The 14,703-nt window shown below is 43.8% G+C and overlaps 1 protein-coding gene across 1 annotated transcript in view; it reads left to right on the top strand.

Annotated features, from left to right (window-relative positions):
- The window catches only part of CTNND2 (catenin delta 2), a 552,484-nt gene that overhangs the window by 418,224 nt on the left and 119,557 nt on the right, over positions 1 to 14,703 (top strand). The window lies entirely within an intron of this gene.

Below are 14,703 nucleotides of genomic sequence, written 5' to 3'. Positions count from 1 at the left end.
ACGCCCTGGAACTCAGATGTTTTGGCTCCCAAACACCGCAAACCCGGAAGTGATTGTTCCGGTTTGCAAATGTTCTTTTGGAACCTGAATGTCTGACGGAGCTTCCGCGGCTTCTGATTGGCTGCAGGAGCTTCCTGCAGCCAATCAGAAGCCACAATTTGGTTTTGGAAGTCAAACGGACTTCCAGAACGGATTCTATTCAACTTCCAAGGCACAACTGTATATGAATTGCACATGTATTATGGGAGATACCCAACAAAATCATTCTGCAAGTGCAAGGACTCTTGGCTGTGCAACAGAACCCCTCTGTTCTGGATTTTCCCCCAACCCTCTGGAGCAAATGGGGGGGGCACAAAGAGAGGGAGGGGTATTTCTGTTATGCAATCAGAAATCCTTACACAAAGGGGACTACTTCAATAGTTGCATTGGATGTATACTTTATTAACAACTCCAGCCGCAGTTTCCAATACATTCTCAAATTCAAAATAGCACTTGCAATTCCACTAGAATTATTCACTATATTTATAACATAGGAGAGCATTAATCTGCATCATTTGCCAATATTTTTCCAAGGAAAAGCCATTATTTGTGGACCTCAGCTTGAAACAAGGCACCTTGAGCATACCATTTAGCAACGCTTCCAAGAGCCTGGAGTGTAATTCCTCATTTATCTTAGTGAATTAGTTCATGCAGCACAATTATGTGACATTTGGTTCCTTAGATGATGATAAAGTGAATACTTCATTTCATGTGTGACCTTTACATTCTTCAACTTTGAGAACGAATAAATGTCATCATGTGCAGTGTAGTGTAGACAAAATCTAAACATTATATCTCTGAAGAGAATATATATTTCATTCTCCGTGCCATGTCAGTGATCAACATTTTATCAATTAAGCGTTTATAAAATCATTAGTCACTTGAGATTGTGATTTGTTTAAGTTATGAAGCATCCTTGTGGAATTAGGCAGTGAGATTAAGGTTATAGATATACGAACAAATAAATCTATGTAATTGAAATAGTAACAGATGAAAATGGGAGCTGAATATAAATATAAACAGGTGTATTCGATTAGAATTTATTTCCTTCATAGCTGAGTTGAATAAAGAGTAGTTAGGTATTCAACCAGGTTTTAGAATGCTTATAGGTGGGGATACTCTATAGCGAACTCGGCCCTCCAGATGTTTTGGGACTACAGCTCCCATCATCCCTGACCACTGGTCCTGTTAGCTAGGGATGATGGGAGTTGTAGTCCCAATACATCTGGAGGGCCGAGTTTGCCTATGCCTGCTCTTCTCTTTGGGCTTTAGAAATGGAAGGAACTGAGTTCTGCATCAGGGCTGCTGTCAGGAGTGTGCCAGCAATAAATCACATGGAGTAACTCCTTATTAGAAGAAACAAGGTCTGCTCAGAAATGCCAGGCCTAATGAGCCCAGCAACTCTTCTTGGTAGGTCTTACCCCAACGAGACAGTTGTGGAGACTGAAGGTCCCTCTCTACTCACAACAACCTAAGTCTCCTCCTCTCCTGGGTCCTTCCCAAGCAATCTGAGACTACTGTGGCATGCCTGCCTTTGCTTTTCCCACTTCAGACCTCTCCTGATCCTAGGAGATCAGGGGGAGGGAGCTTTTCACAGCAGGAGGAGGAGACACCCTGACTTCTTCACCAGTCTGACTCATCTCTGCCTCTTGGCCTCCCTTGTCTCCTGCTTCCGCTTCTGATTCTGGACTTGTCTCTGCCACAGACTTTCCCTGTGCACTAAAAGCTGTTACCTCTTCAGCATCAGACATGTCCTCCACCAAATTGTCTCCTTTTTCTCCCTTTGACCGCTCATTGTTGTAGCACCACCAATCCCTAGGCTCAGCCTTCTTCTCTTGGGTTCCTCAGCTGGTGCCTCTCACCATTCCTTTCTGTCCAGCTAGTCCATGACAGCTTCCTTTTGTGGATTATGAAATTTATTTCTTGATTCGCCTATCCTGGGTAAGTCAGAGTATGGCCATGCAAACACGCTGGCTCGTGCCCACTTTGCTACCTCCTGGGCTTTTTGGGTCAGCATAGTGTGGTAACTAAGCCAAGGTATGTCTTAGACTTAGTATGTTGTCTGAAACTAGGATCATGGTTAAGGTCTTCCCTTCTTAATCTGTAGCCAAGGTTTGCCCATAAAGTTTGTGGTTAAGGAGGAGAGGCCAGGTTTGGACAACATGCTAAGCCAGACCTTGCCTTAGCTGGCATCCTGAACTGACCTAAAAACCCTGGGAGAAGCAAGCCCTCCACAGGACTAAGCCATGATTTGGATTAGTGTTGCATACAAGCAGCGACCAATTTGTATGGGGTTATATTTCAAGGCGGGACGCGGGTGGCGCTGTGGGTTAAACCACAGAGCCTAGGACTTGCTGATCAGAAGGTTGGCGGTTTGAATCCCCGTGACGGGGTGAGCTCCCGTTGCTCGGTCCCTGCTCCTGCCAACCTAGCAATTCGAAAGCACATCAAAGTGCAAGTAGATAAATAGGTACCGCTCCGGCGGGAAGGTAAACGGTGTTTCCGTGCGCTGCTCTGGTTTGCCAGAAGTGGCTTAGTCATGCTGGCCACATGACCCGGAAGCTGTACGCCGGCTCCCTCGGCCAATAAAGCAAGATGAGCGCCACAACCCCAGAGTCGGCCACGACTGGACCTAATGGTCAGGGGTCCCTTTACCTTTACCTTTACCTTACTATATTTCAAGGCACCACATGCTTACGTGAAATCGTGGATAATTGGAACACCCATTGCAAAAGCCTGCAAATACCTTGTTCTGCCCCTTTTGGTGTTTCTTTTGTGACAATTTTGAGTCACATCTGGGTTTGGCATGAGGAGCATTTGTGTGGTCATGCACATATCAGACACGCCTAAAACAACTGCTACCTGTGCAAACAAGGCCAAATAGACTCTCCTCCCCACATCCCTTCCACAGAGATGTTAAGACTGTCCTACTTGACCCAGCTTTTGGTCACTAGACATAACTTATATGTAGCATCAGTTATAACTCATACTCCTGAATATGCAAATTTCCTAGGCTACACATTAAAGAACAAAGAGCTCATCGTATTTTTCTGGACAGGTTCAGCATGCAAAGTACAATTGTTTTTAAACTTCACTGAAATATTGTATATAAAGCAGTAGCTGGATTCATTTAAATTATGTGCATTAATTGTTTTCAGTGTTAGTGTAGTTACCTAATCTAATGCCTTCTTAATTACAGTTTTGCAAATCTGTTTTTAAATGGGATCTGGGTTTCAAATCCCAATTTAGATTTCCTAAACAAATTAGACATTTTGAACTAATGCAGTAATTTGCATACCATTCCCCTCTTATTTTGAGCTTAAATTGATCCAGCACTTTTTGTAACCTGCAACAAATTACTATACTAATGAAGCTAAATGAAGTCATGATGTTGCAGATAAATGGGTTTCCAATAAATCTCACCTACATTTTCTCCTCAAAGAGATCGCATTGTGTGCCGTTCCTCTCCCTTTCCTATCTATGCTTCTCTAGATCTAGAATTGGGGTATGTTTTCCTTAAATTCTAGGGGCCAGACTAGTATTATTTTTTTTTAATGCTTTCTCTTAAAATACAGAATTTACCACTTCTTCTTCTTGTTGTTGTTCCTCTTGGCTTAGTCATGTATCTAAGCCAGGAGGTTGGCAAAGTAAGCTTTGGTAGGAACACAACTACATATTAGATCTAGCCCCATGATTATAATGCTACCCATCTCCTTGATTTTCACCCCTCGTGCAAGGTACTGCTTCAGAAAGAGAGCTGGAGGCCGGGGTGATATCTGACTTGATCAGACATTTGTGCTCTGAACCCCTCCGAGTTACTTTCTCACGTGTTGAAAAAAACGTGTGGATTCTTCTCTCAGCAAACAAACAGGTTGGAGCTGGGGCATTTGGGCAAAGAGTCCACCAAGCCAGCTGCGGCTGCTTTTCATGAAAAACCAAAGAGAAAACATTGCAGAACAGAACACACGTAGTGTTTCATGGGAAGAAAAATGTACAATTAGACTGAAGCTGTGCATTTGGTATCAGAGTGGCCGATGGATTATCCTAACACATTTATGTGGTTTTCTTTTTAAAAGTAGGCATGGAAGCCTAAAAAATGTTCTGAAAGAAAAAGAGTTTTGAGGGCAGAAAAGCTCTTTCCCCTTTAGAATGTCCTATTTGACCCAGACGGTAGCAGAGTTTTACCGATTGGGAGCCGCCCAGAGTGGATGGGGAAACCCAGCCAGATGGGCGGGGTATAAATAATAAATTACTATTATTATATTATTATTATTTTAGCAATATTAGGGATATTCCAGAATCTCCCATCTGCCCTTCCCTTGAAAGAACAGGCTGAGTGAGATCCTGAGTACAGTGGTACCTTGACTTACAGATGCTTCAGGTTCCAGACCCAGAAATAGTACCTCGGGTTAAGAACTTTACTTCAGGATGAGAACAGAAATTGCGTGGCGGCAGGAGGCCTCATTAGCTGAAGTGGTACCTCAGGTTAAGAACGGACCTCCAGAACAAATTAAGATCTTAACCCGAGGTACCACTGTATTGATAAAACATGGCGTGTTTGGTGACCATGAGACCAAGTCTTGGTCTTTCTCTTTTGGCTGCAGTTGTATGCACACTTGAGAGTACACCCCATTGAACACAACAATGGAAGCATTCAAGTAATTAATGCATAGCACTGGGCTGCTACTGTGTTAAAAAGTAGTGTCTGATAAGGGTCAAAGGATCCAACGGGGTGGGGGGAATGGGGATTAGAAATTCCATGTAGGAAGGGCCGGTTCCTTGTCCCTTAGTACCTGCCAGATGCCATGTGCAGGGTTTCAGCCATAATAATAATAATAATAATAATAATAATAATAATAATAATAATTTATTATTTGTACCCCGCCCATCTGGCTGGGTTTCCCCAGCCACTCTGGGCGGCTTCCATAGAAACCAAAAAACACTAAAATATCATACATTAAAAACTTCCCTGAACAGGGCTGCCTTAAGATGTCTTCTGAATGTAGTTGTTTTCGTTTTGACATCTGATGGGAGGGCGTTCCACAGGGCGGGCGCCACTACCGAAAAGGCCCTCTGCCTGGTTCCCTGTAGCTTTGCTTCTCGCAATGAGGGAACTGCCAGAAGGCCCTCGGCGCTGGACCTCAGCGTCCGGGCAGAACGATGGGGGTGGAGACGCTCCTTCAGGTATACTGCACCAAGGCTGTTTAGGGCTTTAAAGGTCAGCACCAACACTTTGAATTGTGCTCAGAAATGTACTGGGAGGCAATGTAGGTCTTTCAAGACCGGTGTTATGTGGTCTCGGCGGCCGCCCCCAGTCACCAGTCTAGCTGCCGCATTCTGGATTAGAATACAGGGGTAACTCTCGCTCTGAAAAGGCATATCCAAAGGAAAAGGAGGATGTGGTGTGATTTATGAAGGAAGGACATCCAGGAAGAAGAAAAGCACATGGAATATGTCGCGTTTCTTCTTCTTCTGGTCCTCTTGCTTGGAAGGATTAAAGCCCTTCTTATTGATTATTTTGGCAGATTGCCATTGTTTTGGCAGTGCCATTTTGCTTTCATTCTCCAGTTAAGTTGCACAGAAACGAACAAACAGGAATGATGCCTCCCTTCGCGCTACCACATACCTATTTATAGAGATCCACTTCACACAAAAATGAACTGAATGGAGGTAACCTGTTTGGGGCAGCATAGTTCATGTTTCCATGATTAAAACACAGTATATTAGATTTATCCCCGGCAGATCTTTGTGTTGCTTCTTTTCTATCTTGCTTTAGAAACATGATTGCAGAGATCAAACCCTTATTATGGAATATTGTGGTGTCTGCTGTTAGCAATTAAGGAAGATTTTCTAGATTCTGCAAGCGACAACGCCAGTTATTATTATGCCCTTTTCATAAGTGCTACAATGCTGACGGACTTATAATGAAAGATCTTTGGGACGCACTGATAAGCTTTCACAGTTTCAGCGACTTTATTTAATCAGAGTTGGGAGACAGAGAGAGTAAGCAGCATGTGAACAAATGTCTCAGTAATTTTCCAGAAAACCATGCCTCTATGTTTCTGATTGATACTTTTACAGAATTACCATACCCACTATAGGTAATATTAATTAGAGCTGCTAGCCCAAATATAGGCTTGCTGTGATACAGTGAAAAAAATAACCGATCTTTTGCCTGCGCTGTTTTATGTATTTATTTATGCACGTATTAATATTTACCTGCTCTACTCCCAACACCTTCAGAGTTGTGTAGAACATGACATTGCCATAAAATGCTAAAATACTAAGCACAAATACAGTGGTGCCTCGCAAGACGAAAAGAATCCGTTCTGTGATTCTCTTTGTCTAGCGGTTTCTTCGTCTTGCGAAGCAAGCCCATTGAAGGATTAGCGGATTAGTGCTTTTAGCGGCTTTTAGCGGCTTATCTGCTGATCGGATCAGCTGATAAGCGGCTTAGCGGCTTAGAAAAAGGGGGGGGACCAGCAGGAACTCGCAATACATTGTCGTCTTGCGAAGCAAGCCCATAGGAAATTCGTCTTGCGAAGCACCTCCAAAACGGAAAACTCTTTCGTCTGGTGAGTTTTCCGTCTTGCGAGGCATTCGTCTTGCGGGGCACCACTGTAAAAGAATAAGCAAAAGCTGAGCAGGAAAAAGCCAAAGCCACAGTAGCAAAATATTAAAACTGTAAAAAAAGGGGGAGGCATACAAGCAGTCTTCATTAACCCAGTTTGTACGATCATATCTTGATTTAATAAGATATGAATGGGAATAAGATAAGATATGAATGGGAGTTGTGCTTTGCACACAGTCCCCATTTCCTTCAGCACACTTCAGTACTGCTGTTCCAGATTCCAGTCACTCCTTTCCAGTCATTGTCGTCCCCCCAGATTTCTGTCCTACTCCACAACAAGCAATCGGCTTTCCATGGCTTCTCGCATGAGGCAGGATCTCTGCCTATCTGCCATTCTGAGAGCAAGAGCACACTGCCGCCGTGTCTCCTTCCATGGCTACTGAGCACGTTCTGTCTTCGGTGGGATTGCTTGTTGGTGCCTCCCTCATGGGTGGGCAAGTGGTTCCATCTGGGCTGCATAATGGCTCTCACAGCCTGAACACCAGAAGTAGAGGGTATGATTCTGTAGTTAGCTAGTTGTTTCTTCTTTGCATATTTGATGTGCACCTGTATTCCATACGATGAAATTTGGCTTCCTCTAGGCCAGCCTTTCTCAACCTGTGGGTCTCCAGATGTTGTTGGACTACAACTCCCATCACCCCTAGTTAGCAAGGCCAGAGCTCAGGGATGATGGGAGTTGCAGCCCAACAACATCTGGGGACCCACAGGTTGAGAACCGCTGCTCTAGGCAGAGCCGTACTGTTTTTTTAACCCTGATGTTAAGGTATATTGTCACATTTGAACCTTTTTGCATTTTGTTATGTCTGATTCTTGTTGGTTCCTCATCAGAGGTCAAGTGAATCTGCTGAAATCCCCTGGTGTTATATTTGCTGCTCCAAACATTCTGAACTGATGCTCCTGGTAACTTCACTTGTACTGAAACTAATTTCAATATGGCTCCTGCCTTAGGTTTTTGTTCTTTGCTGGTATTCCCCAGAACAACTTCTTCCTGTCTACCATGCAACACATAGCAGGAATAAATCTTTTCACCTAGAGACTGTTGTGGTGACCAGCAGCAATTTTATTGTTATTATTTTGTGGTTGCCAGCCTCTTCTATACCCTGGATCCAGCAAATGTTAAAATCTAATCCAGGGTGTCCCAAACTTGGGTCTCCAGCTGTTTATGGACTGCAATTCCAATCATCCCTGATCACTGATCCTGCTAGCTAGGAATGATGGGAATTGTAGTCCAAAAACAGATGGAGACCCAAGCTTGGGAAACCCTGATCTAATCAAGCCAGGCTCGCTTCCTGATGAGGTAAGCAGTTGTTTGGGTGCTGGGCATTAAGAAAACAAAAGGAAGACAAAAGCCAGAGTTTGGGGGCTGTGATGTAAAGTAGAAATAAAGCACCTTTTGGGGTGTTAATGGTGCAAACCCCTCCAGCGTAGGTTCAGGTTCTATGCATGTGTGAATAAACCATATATCATAAAGACACTACAGTCTCTGCTGTGCCTCATTTCTGAAATGAAATGCAAACCCTGGGTAAGTGCCTGGAACTGCTGGAATCTCGCACCACTCAAAGATTGGATGCAACGTTATGTTGCCTCTTACCCCATTCCAATCCGACACAAAAAGCAAAGCAGGGTGTAACAATTGCAGCTAGGGTTGCAAGTAAGGCCACCACCTCACATTTCTAGGCTAGCCATTTGTGGCACACTGAGGCTGCCTGAGAGTGGCTAACATCATTTTCTCATAGAACAAGCAAGCCTGCTCTTCTTCCAATCTTAAACAATCGCACTTTTGTCCCTGATCTTCCTGCATTTTGACAGTTTTGCCCATGGGCTTGAGGGCTCTGGAAGCAGCATGGAGTAGCAAACTATTGGTGTTTTCAGATGGCAGCTTCCTTGTTGGTGGGGAAAAGGAGAAGTTTTAACAAACTGTCTCATTACAGAGAGGCATCTTAGCGTTGGAAAAAGAAAGCCCCTCTATGAGGTTCCTTTTGTTTCTTTCCCAGTTCACCCTCTTTTTGGCAGGAGTAGGGCTGATAAGGCATGCCTTGGTCTATTTCACAGATGAAAATGTAAAGGTAAAGGGACCCCTGACCATTAGGTCCAGTTGCGGATGACTCTGGGGTTGCGGCGCTCTTCTCTCTCTATAGGCCGAGAGTGCTGGCATTTGTCCACAGACAGCTTCCGGGTCATGTGGGCAGCATGACTAAGCCACTTCTAGCGAACCAGAGCAGTGCACAGAAATGCCGTTTACCTTCCCGCCGGAGCAGTACCTATTTATCTACTTGCACTTTGACGTGCTTTGGAACTGCTAGGTTGGCAGGAACAGGGACCGAGCAACAGGAGCTCACCCTGTCATGGGGTTTTGTACTGCCAACCTTCTGATCAGCAAGCCCTAGGCTCTGTGGTTTAGACCGCTTGCGCCACCCGCGTCCTGAAAATAGGAGTAGTCGTGTGGATTTCTAACACTTTGTTTTCCCATTAAAAATCCATGCCTGAGCTCTGCTGCACACCTTGTACGATACCGAGGGCTTTTCTCTGTGTTTATTTACACTTCAATAGCAATTGCTACACCCCATTCTGAAACATGACATGTTAGTAAATCATAACAGGATTTGCTTTTTTAAAAAGACAATGGCCCGAGGAATACTTTAATAATTATGAGAAGGTGGAAGGAAAATAATGCAATGGCATTTTGCATGTCACGATTTGTGCTAGAATCAAGGTGCATTGGTCCCTGTACTCACAAAAATTAACATTGAGTCTTGAAGGGGAGTTGATGGAAATCTAAATAATTCTACAGCATGTGTTTTTACATATCAGTATGTATTTAAAGTGTGTTTTATTGTTTTTAAGAACAAGTACAAACAAAATAAAAAACCATAGAAAACTGCTGATTTGCCAGGGACGGGTCCATAAAATAGGTGCTATCCCTGGTAAGAAGGATACTTGGAGCATATGATGAAATGCTATTCACATTGTTGTTTGAAGCAGCAACTGCAGGTAAAAAGTTGGCTTGTTGTAGCTAAACTTACCAGCAATGCAGTTTTTAGGATTAATCAACTCGGTCTTCAAGTGATTAACTGACGGGGGTCAATTTTCAATTTTCAGGCTGCTACTTAAAGCAGGTTTGTGTATTTGGGAGTGTGTTTTGGTCATAGAGCAGCCCTTTTCAAATTGCTCACTAACCAAAGATAATAAACACTTGTGGGGAGTGTGGCGGCAGATTCCCCCATGAGCTTCCCATTCACTAACACTGGAATTGGCTCTTTGCCGAAGTTGGCTCTTTCCAAATTGCCATTTTTTAAAATTTATGTTTCTCATACTTAAAAAAAAAATTCAGAAGCACAAAAATTGAAAAGTGATGCTCTGTAACAGTGGTATATGTTCCTGCCCTTTCACTGCAGTGGTTAAAAGGGTTGCATGGAACTACAAAGACTTTCAAGGCCTCTTAAGTTTCTAAATGGGGAAAATGCTAGAGCGAGTGACCTTGGAGCTTACTCAAAGACAGGTAACTGAGCATTAATGGAGGCAGTAGGCTTGCGGGCTGCTCAACCACTTACATACCTGGCTGTAATTCATTCTCAGGCAGTTAGGATGAGTAAGTGCCTTGGCTGGTACTTATCACAGGCAGTAAAAGGTGAAAGTGAGAAGGTGAATGCAATTTGTTTACCACTTGCAGTGTGAAATTATTCCTTTGCTTGCATAGGCATCTGCCACGTTGGGGAAGCATTGCTAAGAAGAAATTGGACATTTCTTTTGAATAAGGTCATAATACTAGTCTTAACAGTGTTTTCTCCCCTCTTTTCCCTCATCTGTCATCTTTCTCCATGTTATCTTTTGTTCAGTATGTTTCTCAGTAGATCCTTTTATTTAGTTTCCTTGCAGGCAGTGGGAGAGATACTCACGAGCTGGAATCAGGCGTAGATATTGTTTTAAAATATCAAGTTGCTTTATAATTCTGCATGTGTGTAGGTCAGATCATGTCCTGGTTATATGTGTTATTTTAATCAGATCCTTGCCTCAAGTATGCTTTTGCATGTGGTTCACTCCCATCAGTACATGTCAGTCAATGTTTGGTTTAATTGCAAGAATGAACACTGCTTTCTGTCTAAATAAAACTCTTGCCTGAAGATTGTTGGCTCTGCAGTATTGGAGCTGCATGGACGTGACACTTCTGTAACAGTGGCTAGGATATTGCTCCTTGTCTCCAGCTTTCTGATCTGCAAAGGTCATCCAAGCAAAGGTTGAGAGAGTGCGCCTGAAAGAGGTTGCCAAAGCCCAAGACCTCAAAATGTGGCACACATACTTTTGCATATTATGCATTCTGGATCTACTTGATGCATAATAGCATAACTATTACTCTAAGTTACAGTGTGCATATTAACTATTCATACTGCAGTACCAGCCGAGACAAGTGGGACTGTGCATCTGCTGCCTATCTCCATGGGGTCTGAGCCTCCTTCACCTCTTCAATCCTTAGTGATGGTGGACAATCAGCATTTATGTCCTTTCCCGGTTTCTGCTCAGTGCAGCAGTACAGCAAGCACTGACACAATAGATAATTGTGCCTTGATGAGAAGGAAAATAATTCAGACTGAAATCCAAAGCCACAGCTCTGCAGAGCTACTTCCAGAGCCGGGCCATTCCTGGTGGCAGAAGATGGAGCAGGCAGATCAGGGCCAATCACCCAGGTCAGGTGTGACTGGCTATGAGAGCAACTCAAGGTCTTGTGGATCCCAGGCCAGATCCACTCCCTTCCTCCCTTGGCATGCCTCATTTGGGGGCAAGGATACCTGCCACCAATGGACCTTCTGCCATCAGCAATGGGGAGCCCAGCAGAAAAAGACCTCCATGCAGTCCACCCCATCTGCCCCAAATGGGGAGTTTGAATTGCAGTCTAATCCGTTGATGGAACAAGTTAAAATCTCTAAATATCTCGGCCTTATTTTTCAGTCAAGAGGGTAATGGGGAGCACATCAGAAATATCCAAAGGAAACAGCGTCTGAAAGCCAAAATTCTGACACGCTTTTTTCCATACAAAAGGTGGCAATCACATGCCATCAGCACTTGAAGTGTTTAAAGCTAACACAGTTATTATATGGGGCTCAGATTTGGACAGGATTTACAGAAGCTGTTCAAGTTCCTAAGTTCCTAAGGCAAAAAAAAAAATTCTGTTCCATCCTGTGTTCCAAATGCTTCATTGTGCTTGGAGGCTAATCTCCCCTCTGTTGAATTACAGATTTGGTGTAGGACATTTAATTATTGCTGTCTGAGGGCTCTTCCTCGTTTCTGTTTGCCGTGTGTTTTCTTCCGTTTGTCCCGAGATTTCTAGGCAATGTGTAGAAAACCCAGTTGACATTTGTTCCAATTCAGTGGCAAGCAGCGGGTTTTCCTGGGGGAAGCAGTGGCACAAAAGAAAAAACCTCTCAGGTCTGTGCCTGGAAATCACAGGAGAAATGGGAGTGTGGATGAGCCCCAAATACTTCTCATTTACTTGGCAATAAGTAAGATTCAACCACCTGTACCCTAGTCACAAAAGCAGTTCTAGCAAGTTAGGGGAAACAATACCCTAAACCCATTTCCCTGATGTGCTCCTTTTATGTATGATGGGAATGTTTAATCTGGGAGAGTATTCAAAATGTGATCCACCAATTGCAGCCTAAAGAGCTACAGCCCAGCAAGAGGGAGAAAGTGTAGGATTGCAGCTGTGAAGGAAAGAGCTTCTATTTGCATTCTGGTCAGATTAGCACCCAGGTGCTGTTTGTTTGTTTGTTTGTCTTGTTTTGATTTTACATAACTTGGTCCCAACTTTGAGCTTGTTAGTTGTGCTTCAAGCTTCAGCTTTGGACAGCTGTGTGAAAAAATAATAGTAATATTATGACATTATCACAAACGCCTACATGAGAACACTACACTGTTAATCTTAATTATTAATTGACTTTAGTACTTAGTGAAGCATATCCATGATGCACAGTGCTAATTAACATCAGTGGAGTATTAACCAGAAAATCTGCTTCAGTGGGGGTGGAGGGTGGAGTTCCAGATTAAACCTCTCTGCACCTAAGCTTTGCTCCCCTAGTTATTTCAAATAGCTTCCCCCTCCCTGTCCCTCTCCAATTTACAGATTGATAGGGAGACTTGAACAAAATAACTATCTCCTCTACATGTTTCCATAATTTTTGCATCTTCCTCTTTAACACAGGGTGAATGTAAACAATTGTCATGGACCCCTTGGTTCCATAAGGTTCAGGTATGAGATGGCAGCCCCAGATAGATGGAGTAGGAAGGAAGATGGAGAAGATGGTGGGGCAAATAGAAGGCAGGCGCTTGGGGATCTAGGATGCAGGTCCTTCACTTGGAACTAGAAATTAAGAGAGGTGGAAGCCCTCTCCTGTGGAGCACAGAGACCCATTAGCTGGACAGAGGGCTCTGACCAACCAGAGGACAGAGAAGTTGCACAAGAGAAGTTGGAGGGGCAGGACATGAGGAACGGCTAAGGGAGCTGGGCATGTTTAGCCTGGAGAAGAGGAGGTTAAGGGGTGATATGATAGCCATGTTCAAATATATAAAAGGATGTCACATAGAGGAGGGAGAAAGGTTGTTTTCTGCTGCTCCAGAGAAGCGGACACGGAGCAATGGATCCAAACTACAAGAAAGAAGATTCCACCTAAACATTAGGAAGAACTTCCTGACAGTAAGAGCTGTTCGACAGTGGAATTTGCTGCCAAGGAGTGTGGTGGAGTCTCCTACTTTGGAGGTCTTTAAGCAGAGGCTTGACAACCATATGTCAGGAGTGCTCTGATGGTGTTTCCTGCTTGGCAGGGGGTTGGACTCGATGGCCCTTGTGGTCTCTTCCAACTCTATGATTCTATGATTCTATGACATAGTCTTGTTTCTGCATGCTCAGCATTGCCTTCAGAGGTGGGATCAGCTGCACTCACCAAAAAGGAGCCCTTAGGTTTTCACGTGCAGCAAACGTGTAGGGTGAGAGAGTGTCATGAGTGAGCCCTCCCTGCCTCAACTTTAAAAGCTTGATGACGGGCGAGTCAGCTTTGGGGGGCATCTTTGTAGCAACTTCCACTTGGTTAGGTATCTCTTGCCTTGCTCGTAACGCTGAAACCTTGACTGGGGCTCCTACCTATAGTTCAAAGCGCTAGCACCGAAGATGCTTTCTGCATTCCCTGCTTTCAGCTTTGCTCCTTTTGGGGGACTTTGGCTGCCTTTCCTTCTGTGATAGGAACCTGACAGCAACCAACGTGTCCTCTGTAGAAGTTTGCCCTTTTAACACTGCCTTTAAGTGCAGCAGTATAGAGTGTTTTGTCGCTTCTTCTCAATAGTGGGCTTGTTTCATTTAGTGGATTCGTATCCTGCTTTCCCACTTATGTCATCAAAGTGGCTTATAGTATTTTTTAAAATGTTGTTAATCCATTTTAAGCCATTCGCTCACAACAGAACAATACCCGCCCAGACAGAGGAGGAAAAGCTGCCTGGACTTGTACCCATGGAGTGGTACCCATCTCTCTCCCCTGAGTACAATTGGTGTTGTTTGTCTGGCAGTGGAGAGTCTTGAGTCTTGCTGTCTTCTTGAAAGTTTTCTCACACTGATAATGATGTCCGCATCAGTTTCCAGATATACACATGTTTTAAAAGACCACATTTTTCTGCCTAGTTCCATAGCAAGTGGGAATGATAGCATGTCTTATAGATTGTCAACTCGCCAATTTCCTTGTAACTCCTGCAGATACCGAGTATTTATTGATACCTTTCTCCGGGCAATCTAGAAAGTGCTATAGCTGAATTATACAGTGTTGATACATAATTAATGTGAGCAGTTAGAAACTGGTGTTCTAGTCATTGTTCTGGGCAATAATTCTGATGACAGCTGTCACCATAGACCATAAAATCAATTCGTAAGTGCAGGTGGTGCCTCATGTCCCTGAAGGTGGCTTATTTTGTTCCCGCCAAGTGGTGGTGGGAGGAATTTCTCTTCCGTTATCTGTCCAGCTGCTTTGATTGGCATTTCATCATCATCATCAAACCTT

This window comes from Podarcis bocagei (assembly GCF_964188305.1).
Source record: "Podarcis bocagei genome assembly, chromosome: 8".
Taxonomy (NCBI): domain Eukaryota; kingdom Metazoa; phylum Chordata; class Lepidosauria; order Squamata; family Lacertidae; genus Podarcis; species Podarcis bocagei.
This window is presented reverse-complemented; position numbering and strand designations above follow the sequence as displayed.